The sequence below is a fragment of the Camellia sinensis genome, chromosome 2 (assembly GCF_055761805.1).
Source record: "Camellia sinensis isolate YWXY chromosome 2, ASM5576180v1, whole genome shotgun sequence".
NCBI lineage: Eukaryota > Viridiplantae > Streptophyta > Magnoliopsida > Ericales > Theaceae > Camellia > Camellia sinensis.
Genome location: NC_138962.1, coordinates 155347183 through 155360859, shown reverse-complemented (window position 1 = coordinate 155360859; position 13677 = coordinate 155347183). Strand labels below are relative to the sequence as shown.

Here is a 13677-nt window from a genome sequence, read left to right as displayed (position 1 = left end):
AGATGATGATCATCTTGCTAGAACACCTGTAGATGTTAATTTGTTTCTATCTAAGAATGTACAGGAAAGTATTTCTCAATTAGAGTATGCCCAAATTATTGGAAGCTTAATGTACTTGATGAACTGCACTCGCCCAGATATAGCTTATGCAGTAAGTAAATTAAGTAGATATACGAGTAATCCGGGAGTAGAACACTGGAAAGCAATTATAAGGGTTCTAAGGTATCTCCGATTTACTCGTAATATTGGGCTGAATTATACTAGATATCCAGCAGTACTTGAAGGATACTGTGATGCAAATTGGACACTAGAGACTCAAAGTCCACCAGTGGGTATGTCTTTACTCTTGGTGGGGCGGCTGTATCTTGGAAATCTTCCAAACAAACGTGTATTGCTAGGTCTACTATGGAGTCAGAATTCATAGCTTTAGACAAAGTTGGGGAAGAAGCAGAATGGCTTCGCTACTTCTTTGAAGATATTCCAATGTGACCAAAATCGGTGCTTGCTATATGCATACATTGCGATAGTCAATCAGCAATAAGTAAAGTACAGAGTCATATGTATAACGGTAAGTCACGACACATTCGTCGTCGACATAACACCGTGAGACAACTACTCTCTAATGGAATTATTTCCATTGAATATGTGAAGTCTAAAGACAACATAGCGGATCCACTAACCAAAGGGTTAGCAAGAGAGCTAGTTGAGAATTCATCGAGGGGAATGGGACTTAAGCCTATTAAATAAGAGTTACCACAACGGCAACCCAACTTAGTTGACTGGAGATCCCAAGATCTAGGTTTAAAGGGACAACCGAGTTGTGAATGACTCAGAAGGATCACTGGGGAGTCTAACTCCTACCCATTTCTATGATGAAATAGTGATGTCTGTAGTGTTTTAGGTTAAGTAAAACTTTTAATGATTCTTATATCTAGGTAAACCTAGTGGAGTATAGCAGGATACTCTTCATAAGAATCACCTACATGCGTGTGAACTGGGCCGGTTCTATGAGATTTGTGAAGGGCTACAATTCTCTAGAGCACTCATCAAAGGCCAGGTTGTTCAGGGCCAAAATGAACATAATAGTAAGAACTAAACTGTGTCTGAAGATACATTGTGTGAGTTCTATTGTCTTGGTTTACACAAATGGCTGAACAGTTCAAGGCATCATGTTCACTGGTTAGCTAGTAAATCCGATAGTGTCTCACAAGGGAAGGTTAAAGCCAAAAGCTACTTATCATTTGCAAAATATTTTTAATTTTTGTACTCTCTGTATTTAGATCATGTTGTTGCATTTTCTCTCTGTCAAATTCCATTCATGTGGGGGATTGTTGGAAAAATGGTGTTTTATATGGCTTATTTTGGGCCAACTTTGAGGCCAAAATTGAGTGGGCCCCAAATATCTTTTGGGGTGGATCCGAAGAGGTGACGTGTTCCTTGCCCGCATGGTAAGTCACACGGTGAAGACGGAACGTCAAAACCATTTATGAGTGATTGGGAAATTGACATCGTTTTCGGGTCTAACATTAATTTTTTAGACAAAATTCATTTAAATTTTTTCAATAAAAAATTATTGTGGGAATTTAATTTAAATCTAAATTCAAATTTTGGGTTCCTAAGTGGTTTCCTAAAGATTGTACCTCTTCCTTTATTGATTAAACTATTCAAATAGTTTAATAATAATATTCCAAACAATTTAAAAACTGTTCCACCAACAGCTTTATTGATTAAACTATTCAAATAGTTTAATAAAAAATATTCCAACAGTTTTAAATATTGTCCACCAACGGATACTTTTTCAATTGTTTGAATAAAATTGTTCAAAGTGCAATGGTCAGAATCTGTTTAAATTCAAAACAGGTTGCATCTGTTCACTTTCAGAACTGAATTTGTTGGATAGATTCACACCTATTCGGACAAGGTTTTTTGTGCCTATAAATACCAACATTCCAACAGTGTATTTACATCCGAAAATCAGTCTGCAATTTATGCTTTTGCTGTCCAGATTTTATTCTTTGCATTTTAATCTTCATTCTAGTTTTAGAGATAAATTAAAGAGAGTATAAGAACACAAAGTTCTAGTTTGTCTTAAGAACAGAGTGTCACACACTCAACTTGGTCTTTTAGTTTTTTAATTCGGTTGGATAAATAAATTTGGTATGTTATTTATTTATTTGTTTGACTTTGTTTCAGTTTATTTTATTTACACAGAAGATTGTTCCAACAAACAATGTATACAATTCTTCTTGCTTGTCTAAACACAGCCCTCCATCCCCCAGCTGCTGGATCTTCCATCACAACTAAACCTTGTTTAATCACCCAAGTTTTGAGCTCCTGCTTTTTCTTACTCAAAATGGGCAAAAGGCACAAATGCCTCTGTTTGTCCTAGTTTTGATTTACAAACATATCAGGTTTGTACCCACAACTAATGTATAATAAATACTATTTGAGAATATTTTGCATTTGCGTGCATAGGTAGTACAATAATGCTATATGTCCCTAATTTATTATCCCTAAATCACCCTTAATGATGTGGCATTGAGATTGGACTCCATATGATGAAATGTTTGACAAATTAAAATTTGACACTTGTTAGACACATTATTAGAGGTGATTTTTAGAGTAGATAAATTAAGTGTTTCAAGCATTTTGCATAAGCAGTAGGTTTCACGTTATGAATAATGTGTATAGTAATTTATTGATGAATTCAATTTTGATCTTCATTCATAGTTATGATGAAATCATGAAAGTATTGGACTGATCTTTAATTTAATTATTTTTGTAGAATTTTCTATTGCAATGAATTTAGTGATTCTTAAATAATAATAATAATGATAATAATTGACTGATTTATTTGCCAATTCTCAATAACTTCATAAGTAAAATTGTTTGTTGATTTGGTGAATCTTTTGATTTTAATTTAATAAATTATGGGAGAATTATTGGAAAGTCCCTTTAGGAGAGTGTTGATCTGAATGGTCCCTTTTTTTTTTTTTTAATGAACCATGAAGTCCTATTATGGGGGAATGTGATCTAGCAGGTCCTCTAGGGAAACGCAGTATGGATTTTGGTGACGATTTTGCCCATTTATTGATGGGGTGGCAAATTTAGCAGGGATTTTGAATTCCTTCAAATCACATTTGGTTGTTGTCCACATTTTTGAAAATAATTGATATGGACAAAATCTTTCTGGAGGTGGGGTGTAAGGTTTGGGGTAATTGAAAAGTGAGTTGGCTTGGGGAGTTGTTTCAAACGTTTGGCGACGTGGGGGTGGTGTGTTTTGTGAACATTATTCAATGCTCGCATGAAGGCAGAGGATTGTCTCACGGAGTTTCACACAATAATGTGTTTGTTTGTGTTCATTGCCTTTTTTCTGATCTTTTTTAACATTCGATTTAGTAAGGTTTTGTTCCACGTTTAGGTGGCTCGGACATTGGTTTATACAATGGAAAATGTGACGTTTTGCTTTGTTTCATTGTTGGGGGATTCTGTGTGGGGGGTGTGAGAATAGTAGTGTTCGTTTTCCTTTTCCTTTTAGGATTAGGAATTAGTGTTAGTGTTCTATATCTAATAGCATTCTCTATCAGTGGTGTATTTTTGTTTAGGATTAGGATTTAGCATTCTATATATTTGTGTGATGTATTCTTTGTTCAAGGCAATCTAATATACAGTTTTGTTTAGAAAACTTACATTGTATCAGAGCTAGGTTCGAAACCCTAGCTGCTTCGCTTGTGGCCATCGTGGTTCGCTGGTCAAAGGGTCATCGATCTTGACCCCTCCTTGGTTCTTCTGGTTCGTGATCAGCCCTAAGTGGTGACATTCTGGTTTGTCAGGGTCATCACCATCAGCCCTCTCTGGTTCGACTGGTTTGTCACCATCGAAGTCGCGACTTTTCTCTCTCCAAACTCGCGAGGGTTCGAAACCCTAGCCCTCTCTGATTCGTCTCGCGAAGGCTTCTCTCTTCCTCGCGATCTCTGTCTGATTCGATTCATAGCCATCTACTTTGGCTCTCTGGTTCGTCTGCCTCTCTCTTCCTCACGACCTCTGTCTAATTCGCTTCTCAGCCTCAGTCTCTCTCTCTCCTTGTCTTCAACTTGGCTATTTCTATTTAAAACCCTATTTCAGGATTATTGCACTAAAGCCCCATATTTGTTTGTTTATTACAAATTTTGTTTTATTACAATGTCAGATACTAAAATCCAAGCCATCAAATGTAAACTCACTGGTGGCAATTATGCTTATTGGGCCAGTGTCATGAAGAATTTTCTTTTTGGTCAAAAAAAATGGGGCTATGTTTCTGGTTCTGCTCCTCGTCCATTGGACCCGAAGGTAGAAGGGTATCTGTCTTCCTGTGACACTTGGGATTGTGATAATGCCCAAGTTCTAACCGGTTTCATAATTCTGTGGATGACCGTTTTGGAATGATGTTTGCCAAGTACAGTACTGCCAAAGAAGTGTGGGATTATTTACTCGGTGTTTATCAGCAGTCCAACTTTGCCAAGCGGTATGAGTTGGAAACAACTATTTAGAGTGCTCGTCAGCGGGATCAAACTATTCAGGACTTTTATATTAAGATGACAAGTCTCTGGGATCAGTTGGCTCTTATGGAACCACTTAGTCTCAAGATACTAGACGCTTATATTGAGTTTCGGGAACAGGGTCGTTTAGTCCAGTTCTTAACTGCTCTCTCCCCTCTGTATGAGGCTATTCGAGGTGGCATCCTTCACCGATCTCCTCTTCCCTCTGTGGATGCTATTGTTCGTGAACTCCTCTCCGACAAAACCCGTCTTAAGACGGCCAGTCAGACTTTGCCTCCTTCTGTGTTCTTGGCTACTGCCAAGTCGCCCTTGTTATCGACCCCTCCTCCTCATCAACTTCAAGCCACTGCGAAATCCAAGAGAGGACCATTAGGCCCAGATGAGTGTGCTTTCTGCCATCAAAGGGGTCATTGGAAGAACAATTGTCCCAAAAAGGGACGTCAGCCTGCCCCGTCTTCTCAGACGCAGTTCCGCAATCCTACTTCGGGTACTTTCCGACCTCTTGCTGCTTACACTGCATCTACTCCAGCTCCCGATCTTGACTTGGCTTCCCTGAGTGCTCAGGTTGCATAATTTCAGCATATCCTGTCCACCTCTCAGTCATCCCCATCTGCCTCTACTCTTACCTCTCTTCATTCAGGTTTGCTTGGGTCCTCTTCAGGTATCCCTTCTTCTATCTGGATTTTTGATTCTGGTGCCTCTCATCCTATGACTCCTCACATTTCTTTACTTCAAAATTGTATTCCCCCACTCGTTCTTATTACTATTAATGCTGCTAATGGATCTGTTATGTCTGTTCTATCTGTTGGGTTTGTCTTACCCTCTGCCATGTCCGCTGTTACTATTCCTTCTGTTTTTTATGTTCCTCAGTTATCTGTCAGTTTATTATCTATCAATCAACTTGATGTGTCTAGTTTTGATGTTATCTTTTCCTCTTAGGTCTGTTGTGTGCAGGATCGGGTGTCCAAGAAGCAGATTGGGACCGACCGTAGAATTGAAGACCTCTATGTGGTCGAAAGCTTGCATCTCTCCTTATCCACTTCTCCAGCTGCACTTTCCTTATTTCAGTTAGATTCTTAGTCGAGTCAGTTTTACTTATGGCATTCTCTCCGCGGTCATTTGTCTGTTGACCGCTTACGGTCTTTAGCTCAGTCAGGGTTGTTGGGTAAAGTTTCTCCTAGTCAAATTGATGAATGTCGGGGGTGTAAACTTGCTAAAATGCCAGCCTTACCATTTAATAAAAGTACCTCTATTTCTATTTCTCCTTTTTCTTTTATACATACTAATGTCTGGAGACCCTCTCCAGTTCTTACTAAAGGGGGCTCTGCATATTATGTGTCTTTTATTAATGACTGCACCCGTTACACTTGGGTTTATCTTATGACTCATAAATCTGACTTCTATTAGATATATCGTACCTTCCAGTCTATGGTCAATACACAGTTTAGGTCTACTATTAAATTGTTGCGGTCTGACTTGAGTGGGGAATACTTTAAAACTGAATTCTGTGAATACTTGGCCGAATTGGGTACTATTCACCAAACTTCTTGTACTGATACACCTGCTCAAAATAGTCGAGCTGAGTGTAAACACCGTCATCTTCTTGAGACAGTTAGGTCTCTCATTCTCTCTACCTCCGTTCCGGCTCCGTTTTGGGGTGAGGCAGTTCTTACTGCTGCTTTTCTTCTCAACCGTATGCCTACCCCTCTTCTTTGTAGTCGGTCTCCTTATGAGGCTCTGTTTTCTTAACTTCCGAAGTACTCCCTCCTTCGTGTGTTTGGGTCTGCTTGTTTTGTCCTTTTACCCCGTAAAGATAGGACTAAACTTAGTGCCCGATTTGTCCTATGTGTCTTTTTGGGTTATAATCTCACTCAAAAAGGTTATCGCTGTTTTGACCCTGTTTCTCGTCGCCTTTATGTCTCCCGCCATGTTGCCTTTCTCGAATGTCTATCTTATTTTCAACTTCCTCCTCTTACCGCCCCTGTTTCCAAAGAGGATTTGGTTCATATTGATCCATTTTCTTCTGAGGTTCCGTCTGATGAGTACATCTCCGCAGTTACTCCTGAGCTTATTCCATTTTCTCCTCCCACTTCACCTCTGGCTACTTTTCCTCCATCAGCCTCTTCTTATTCTCCATTGTTAGTTTATTCTTGTCGCAAGGCTCCTCCTCCACCAGTTGTCTCTACCTCTACTGCTGATCCTCCGGCATCTGATGACTTTGATCATGCTACACACCAATATCCTCCTTGAGCGCGTCATCCTCCAAACAGGTTGGGTTGGTCTAATACTTATTTTTCTGCTTCCTATCGTACCTTTTTGTCTGCTATTCATTCTTTTGTAGAGCCTCAGTCTTACAAGGAAGCCTATCAGGATTCTCATTGGGTTCAAGCTATGGAGGATGAGTTGTTTGCTCTACAGAAAACTAGTACATGGAAGTTGGTTCCTTTGCCTGCTGGTAAGAATCTGGTTGGTTGCAAATGGGTCTACAAAGTCAAGACTCATTCTGATGGTTCTCTTGAGTGCTACAAAGCTCGTCTGGTTGCCAAAGGTTTCTTCCAGGAATATGGTATTGATTGTGAGGAGACATTTGCTCCTGTTGCCAAGATGACTACTGTCCGTACTTTGATCTCTGTCGCTGCTATTCGTTCTTGGCCTCTTTATTAGATGGATATTAAGAATGCTTTTCTTAATGGCCATCTCACTGAGGAGGTTTACATGCGTCCTCCCCCAGGTCTTCACCATTCCTCTGGCCAAGTTTGTCGGCTTTGGCGTGCTTTGTATGGTCTGAAGCAGTCTCCTCGTGCTTGGTATGATCGCTTTCAGACTGCTGTTACCAAGCTTGGATTTCATCATTCTGCTTCCAACTCTGCTTTATTTCTGAGACATACCTCGACTGGTTTTGTTGCACTCTTACTATATGTGGATGATATGATCATCATTGGCTCTGACTTTACTACTATCTCTAAGGTCAAGCAGCATCTTTTTCGCACCTTCGAAATGAAGGATCTGGGACCATTACGGTATTTTCTTGGTATTGAAGTGGCTTCTTCTCCCAAGGGTTACTTTCTATCCCAAGCTAAGTATGCCAACGAGGTTATCCATCGTGCCAGACTTACTGACACTAAGCTTTCTGATACCCCCATTGAGCTTAATGTGAAGCTTAACACTACTGATGGTGTTCCTCTAGACGATCGTACGTTATATCGCGAACTTGTGGGTTGTTTAGTCTATCTGACAGTTACTCGCCCTGATCTTGCCTATGCTGTCCATGTGGTCAGTCAGTTTGTTTCTGCTCCTTGCTCTACACATTGGGCTGTTTTGCTTCGAATTCTTCGCTATCTTCATAGTACTATCTTACAGGACTTGCTATTCTCTTCTACTTCTTCGTTGGATTTGGTGGCCTATGCTGATGCGGATTGGGCTGGTGATGTTAATGATCGTAAATCTACTTCTGATTTCTATATGTTTCTTGGCGATTCCCTGATTTCTTGGAAAAGCAATAAACAAACTGTTGTTACCCGTTCTACTGCCGAAGCTGAATATCGTGCTATGGCTCATGCTACTGCTGAAATTGTCTGGCTTCGTGGTCTCTTATCTGACTTGGGTGTCCCTCAGTCTTCCCTGACCTCTCTCTATTGTGACAACCGAAGTGCTATTCAAATTGCTCATAACACTGTCTTTCATGAGCAGGCAAAGCATATTGAGATTGATTGTCATTTCATCCGTCAGCATCTAGAGTCTGGCATTATCTCGCTTCCTTTTGTTTTTTCAACTCTACAACTTGCTGATTTCTTCACCAAGACTCACACCACTGCTCGGTTTCGGTTTTTTCTTAACAAACTCTCAGTGTTTTCTGCTCAAACACCTTGAGTTTGAGCGGGGGTGTGAGAATAGTAGTGTTCGTTTTCCTTTTTCTTTTAGGATTAGGAATTAGTGTTAGTGTTCTATATCTAATAGCATTCTCTACCAGTGGTGTATTTTTGTTTAGGATTAGGATTTAGCATTCTATATATTTGTGTGATGTATTCTTTGTTCAAGGCAATCTAATATACAATTTTGTTTAGAAAACTTACATGTGGGGGGTTGTGTGTCAATGAGGGTGCACAAAATTTTTTTCTTTTCAATTGTATTATTGCGAAAACATTGGGTTGCAAGCATGATGGTAGTGTCAGTTTGGATTGTGTTTTTAATGTTGGGTGTTTGACAATTCCACACCCCAGCACGTTTCACGTTTACACCAAAACGAATTTTGTGGACATTTTTTTGTGGGACTTTTTGCATTGTGTTTATGAATGTGAAATGAATTTTCTCTCAGCACATAAGTTTGTATGATTTTAAACCCCAATTCGTCACACTTTCTGAAATCTTGCTAATTAATAAGTTAATTGTCCAACATTGCTTGAAACATAAACAAGAACGATGTCTTCATCAGATGGGTTCGGTGGACATCGGTTAAGCCAAATGTGGGCACAATTTTCACTATGCCCGTGATGTTAGACCGATAGTTATATCTAACCTTCTTAATCTTGGGGGCTCTCGCTACACTGTTTAGAGGCTTAACTTGCTTGAACAGGATACGTCCTTGCATTCTCGACCCAAGCTTTTGTTCGAAGGCGAACCACAAAGCCCTGTCTGGCACAACCTCTCATGTGATCTCGTCCATGGGCTCGATGTCCTCACAACTTCTGCAATTGTAATACAACAACACAATCAATACATATCATACTACAAACTTATATGCCATGTATAATACCAACATGAAATTAATGACAGATGTACATATTTGACAAACGTTTAATTCACATTTTTTTCAAAACCTCAATTTTGTTTTCTTGATGTGTGCATGCGAATGCAATAATCAACTCACAACTAACGGTACATAACAACAAACCCTACAAATTGGACCCTTTATCAAGCATAGCAATCAAAATTTGACAAACTTTTGCATGACATGGTCATCAGTCTACAATCAACAAAGTTCATACTCGCAAGCCCACTGTCCAATGTGCGTCGGTGTTCCAACGCAGCAACACAATTGATGTTCACAATGCCAACTCTAACGTTTTGGGAGGTAAAACACATCTTCGCTAGATTGTGGTCGATTCTGGCATGAACGTTGTTCGATTTGAATTCAAAAATCATAAACTACCTCACAACATATCTTGATTTCCAAAATTAGTGGATGATGTTGCCACATTGGGACGAAATCACAAATGTGGAATGCCTAACCGATATCTTCGTGACGTTCAATTTTCAAACCCCCAAAGAACGTGACGACGAATCTGGGATACCCCTTCCAAGTTGGGTGTGGTATTTCAAAATGTGGAAACATCAAATGTGGGATACCAAAATATGAAACGTGCCCTCCAAAAACTCTATTGTGCACTTTTTACTAACGTGGCTGGAATGGAGGGACTACATTTTAGGTAACAACAATATTGTTACAAACAACAACAAGATACATGGGTAAATGAGTCAATTCCTTTTCAATGGGACTTCCTTATTCATTAAAGTAAATTTAGGACTGCTTGATTCACAAGTTCACCTTTTGAGATTTATGGGTCAATCACCCATAAATTATATTATTTTGACAAATTACGCACCATAACATCTAGTGAACTAATTTTGGAATTCAATTAATTTAGTGAATTGTACTTCTATATGGGAGGCTAGAGAATCAATCCTTGCTAAATGTAAAAATTAATAATTTTTCTCTTATTATAGGACTTTGTTTATATTTATTAAATATATTTATATTTATTTACTATATATATTTAATTTTTTTAATATGATAAAATAAAAATAAAAACTATTACACTTAAGTTTCATTTTCACATTTATTTTTCATAAACCTGCCTTGTGGCCATCCCTAATCGTATTGTTTATTTATTTTTCATTATGATGCTCCTTCTTAGTTTGATTGTTGAATTGATGGGCGAGTTTTTTTGTCAAGTTGGATAATAATTGTTCAGTTGTAATTCTCTTCATATTATAAATACTCCAATGAAAAATAAAAATAAAAATCTAGTGTCTAATTCAATTAATTTGTCAAATTACGCACATGATCCCAATCATTCCATCAATTTGTGTCCGTGGAATTTATCTAATTTTATTTTTTTATTTTTAATCGCAACATTTTAGTTTTTATTTTGGCGAGGGGATAGGTAGATGGGAATGAAACACACAACTTGCGAAGTTTGGATACCTTTCAAAGCCTATATACATCGCATCTATTTAATCATTTTTTAATTGATTTTGTTGTTGTTGTTGTTGTTTTTTTTTTTTTGGAAGACACACCAATAAATTTTATTTTTATATCTTAATAATCAACAAGTTTCTCAAATAATCTAATGAACTAAACAGTCCTATCTATGTGGAAACGATAGAATAACTCATTTTACATTCAAATTGCTAGTTAATACCATAAGGTCATGTTTGTTTGGGTGGACATGAGCTTGGGGTTGGACTAATAGTCCAATAAAATTATTAATCTGATATTTGGTTAAACAATTGAAGTACGGACTAATTATTTTAAACTTGACTATTAGTTAAGATAGGATACATAATCCAACGGATTCGTAGTCCTAGGACTATTAGTCATGGGAATGCTAATCCAGTCCGCCCAAACAAACATGGCCTAAAAGACTAAAATATCTATATCTTGAAATTACATGTGAAGAATCTCACAAACTAAGCCTTCAAAACAAGAAGATTTGCACATGAGATTCCCCCCATTTTGAATACGCAAATCTCATCCCGATTTCATCTTATTTAGCCTGTGTTTGGCAAGTGGGTTTGCAGGTTTTTTTGGCTATTTTAGCTACAAAAAACAAAATAGGCTATTTTAGCCATAACAAACAAAATATCACATCCAACCTATAATCATTACATTCTTCTCTCACAAAAAAACTCAAAAAAGCCAAAAAGTCAAAAAGCCTTCCTAAACCAAGCTTTTAAACGCAGGCTAAAATAGCCAAAAAAATCAAAAAGTCAAAAAGCCAACCCACTTCCCAAACGGATGCTTACTATGTGGCTTTTGAAGTGTGGGTTACACTTTCAAAATAAAATAAAATAAAATAAAAATCATTGTGAATACCCAAATCCCAACCTAATTTGTCCCATTCACGATGTGATTTTAAAGTGGAAGTCGAATTTTAAAAAATAAAAATAAAAATCATTGTGAATACCCAAATCCCACCCTGATTTCTCCCATTTACGATGTGATTTTAAAGTGCAAGCCGAATTTTAAAAAATCAATATTTGTATTTTATTATTTTAAAATTAATAGTTGATTAGAAATTTTCTAATTTAGTATAGAATATTATAGAATTATTTAATTATTTCGTTTCCTTATTTGATATGATGCAATTTTCTTACTTTATTAGTTTTGATTTTATTTCTTATTTTATTAGTTTCTTATTCAATAAGAATTAGGTTTATTATAAGGCAAAGATAGTTTTTGATGATTAATGAAATTGTGAGTTGATATACTCTTTTGTTCTAACCTTAGGTATTCTTTTAAGAATCAATCATTGTTGAGCTCTTATTCTCAGTATTCTTGGTGAATCAATGAGTCTAGAGAGAAATCTTGCTTCCAGTATTCTTGTTTGAATCAACGGATTTTAAGATTGTTACTATTTTACGTTTCACGCTGCATCAATTATATTTGTGTAAATTCTCCATTTACGATGTGGTTTTTAAAGTATGGGTTACATTTGTATACACCTTCAAAATAAAATTAAAAAAACTTATTGTGAATACGTAAATCTCACCCCGATTTTCTCCATTTACGATGCGATTTTTAAAATGTGAGTTACATTTGTGTACGCCTTCCAAATAAAATCAAAAAATTTATTGTCATAATTTATTTATTTGATATTGGAAGCCACATTAGCTGAGGCTGATTATCTCTTAAACTATGTTCCATCCATATAGTGAATTTTTGTGCTTATAGCTTATGCTCAATGTAAGCTAATGTGAGTGTGTACAATGTTTCACCCCTCACTGGTTGAATGAAATCCCTAACAAGAAACATGGATTATGGTTTATGATACGAACATGTGACTTTACAATGCGGATTTACAAAATATTTTATTTTTTAAAATAAAAAGTGGTCATGTGTGGATGTGTATTTTTTATTGTCATCCATGACATATATGTTAGAAATCTGTTATTTTTATAAATTATGGTCTTACTTCGATCAATCAATCCCGGTTTCGATCATTCTTTCATGTTTTGCCACTTTGACTGGGCCGGTTGGGGGTCGAGCTGCCCGGTCAGCTCGCGAGGGTCCAGGGGGAAGCGCCCCTTGGTGGGTCAAAGGGCAGCACCCTGGCGAGGGTCGAGCTCGAGCGACCGTTTATGCGCTCGAGCGGAGAATGTTTGGTTTCAGAAGTTTGACCTGTTTGCAAAAGTACTGGGTTAGTGTATTTGATGCTCGAGCGGGGCATTCCACACTCGAGCGAACCATGTTATATCAGTTCATGAATCTGATATTTCATATCACTTTTTTAGTCCACTCTCTCTCTAAAACTCTCTAGTATTCCAAATCGGGAGCTTCTCTCTCTAGAAGTCATCTTCTCTCTTTGATTTCTCCAAATCTATTGGGATTTAGACCTAAGTTCTTCACCAAAGTTGGTTATTATCTCGAGGGCTTCGTTGTGTGCGGTGAAAATCGAGTTTTGACGTCGTTGATTTTGGGGGTTTCATCTCATTTCTTCTGCAAAACTTGAGATAGGGATTTTCTTAGAGTTATATATATGTTTTTGCAAGATCTAGATGATTTTCAAAATCATCCTTTGATTAGCTCTGAAAAAAGTGAGAAATGTTGTTTATTTTGGAAATTGTTGTCAAAATGTTGATTTAGTGTTGAATTGACTAAATTGTTGAGATTGCTCGAAATGTGGGAATTATGTTATTCTCTTGAATGAATTGAATATAAAAGTATATATATATATGTATATTCATCTTGTGGAATTGTGTTGAAAAGAGGATTGGAAATTTTGATCACAATGGTATATTGTGTGGACCAATTGAATATGGAAGTAATGTTGCATTGCATTATTAAGCATACATTGGCATTTCAATTCATTGAACTATGTTAAACTTTGGAAATTTGCATTGAGAAAAGAATGCTGGG

At 37.3% G+C, this 13677-nt stretch overlaps 1 pseudogene; it reads left to right on the top strand.

Annotated features, from left to right (window-relative positions):
* The first annotated feature begins 6929 nt into the window (after positions 1-6929).
* LOC145819179 (secreted RxLR effector protein 161 pseudogene) lies at positions 6930-8242 on the top strand (annotated as a pseudogene).
* The last annotated feature ends 5435 nt before the right edge of the window (positions 8243-13677 follow it).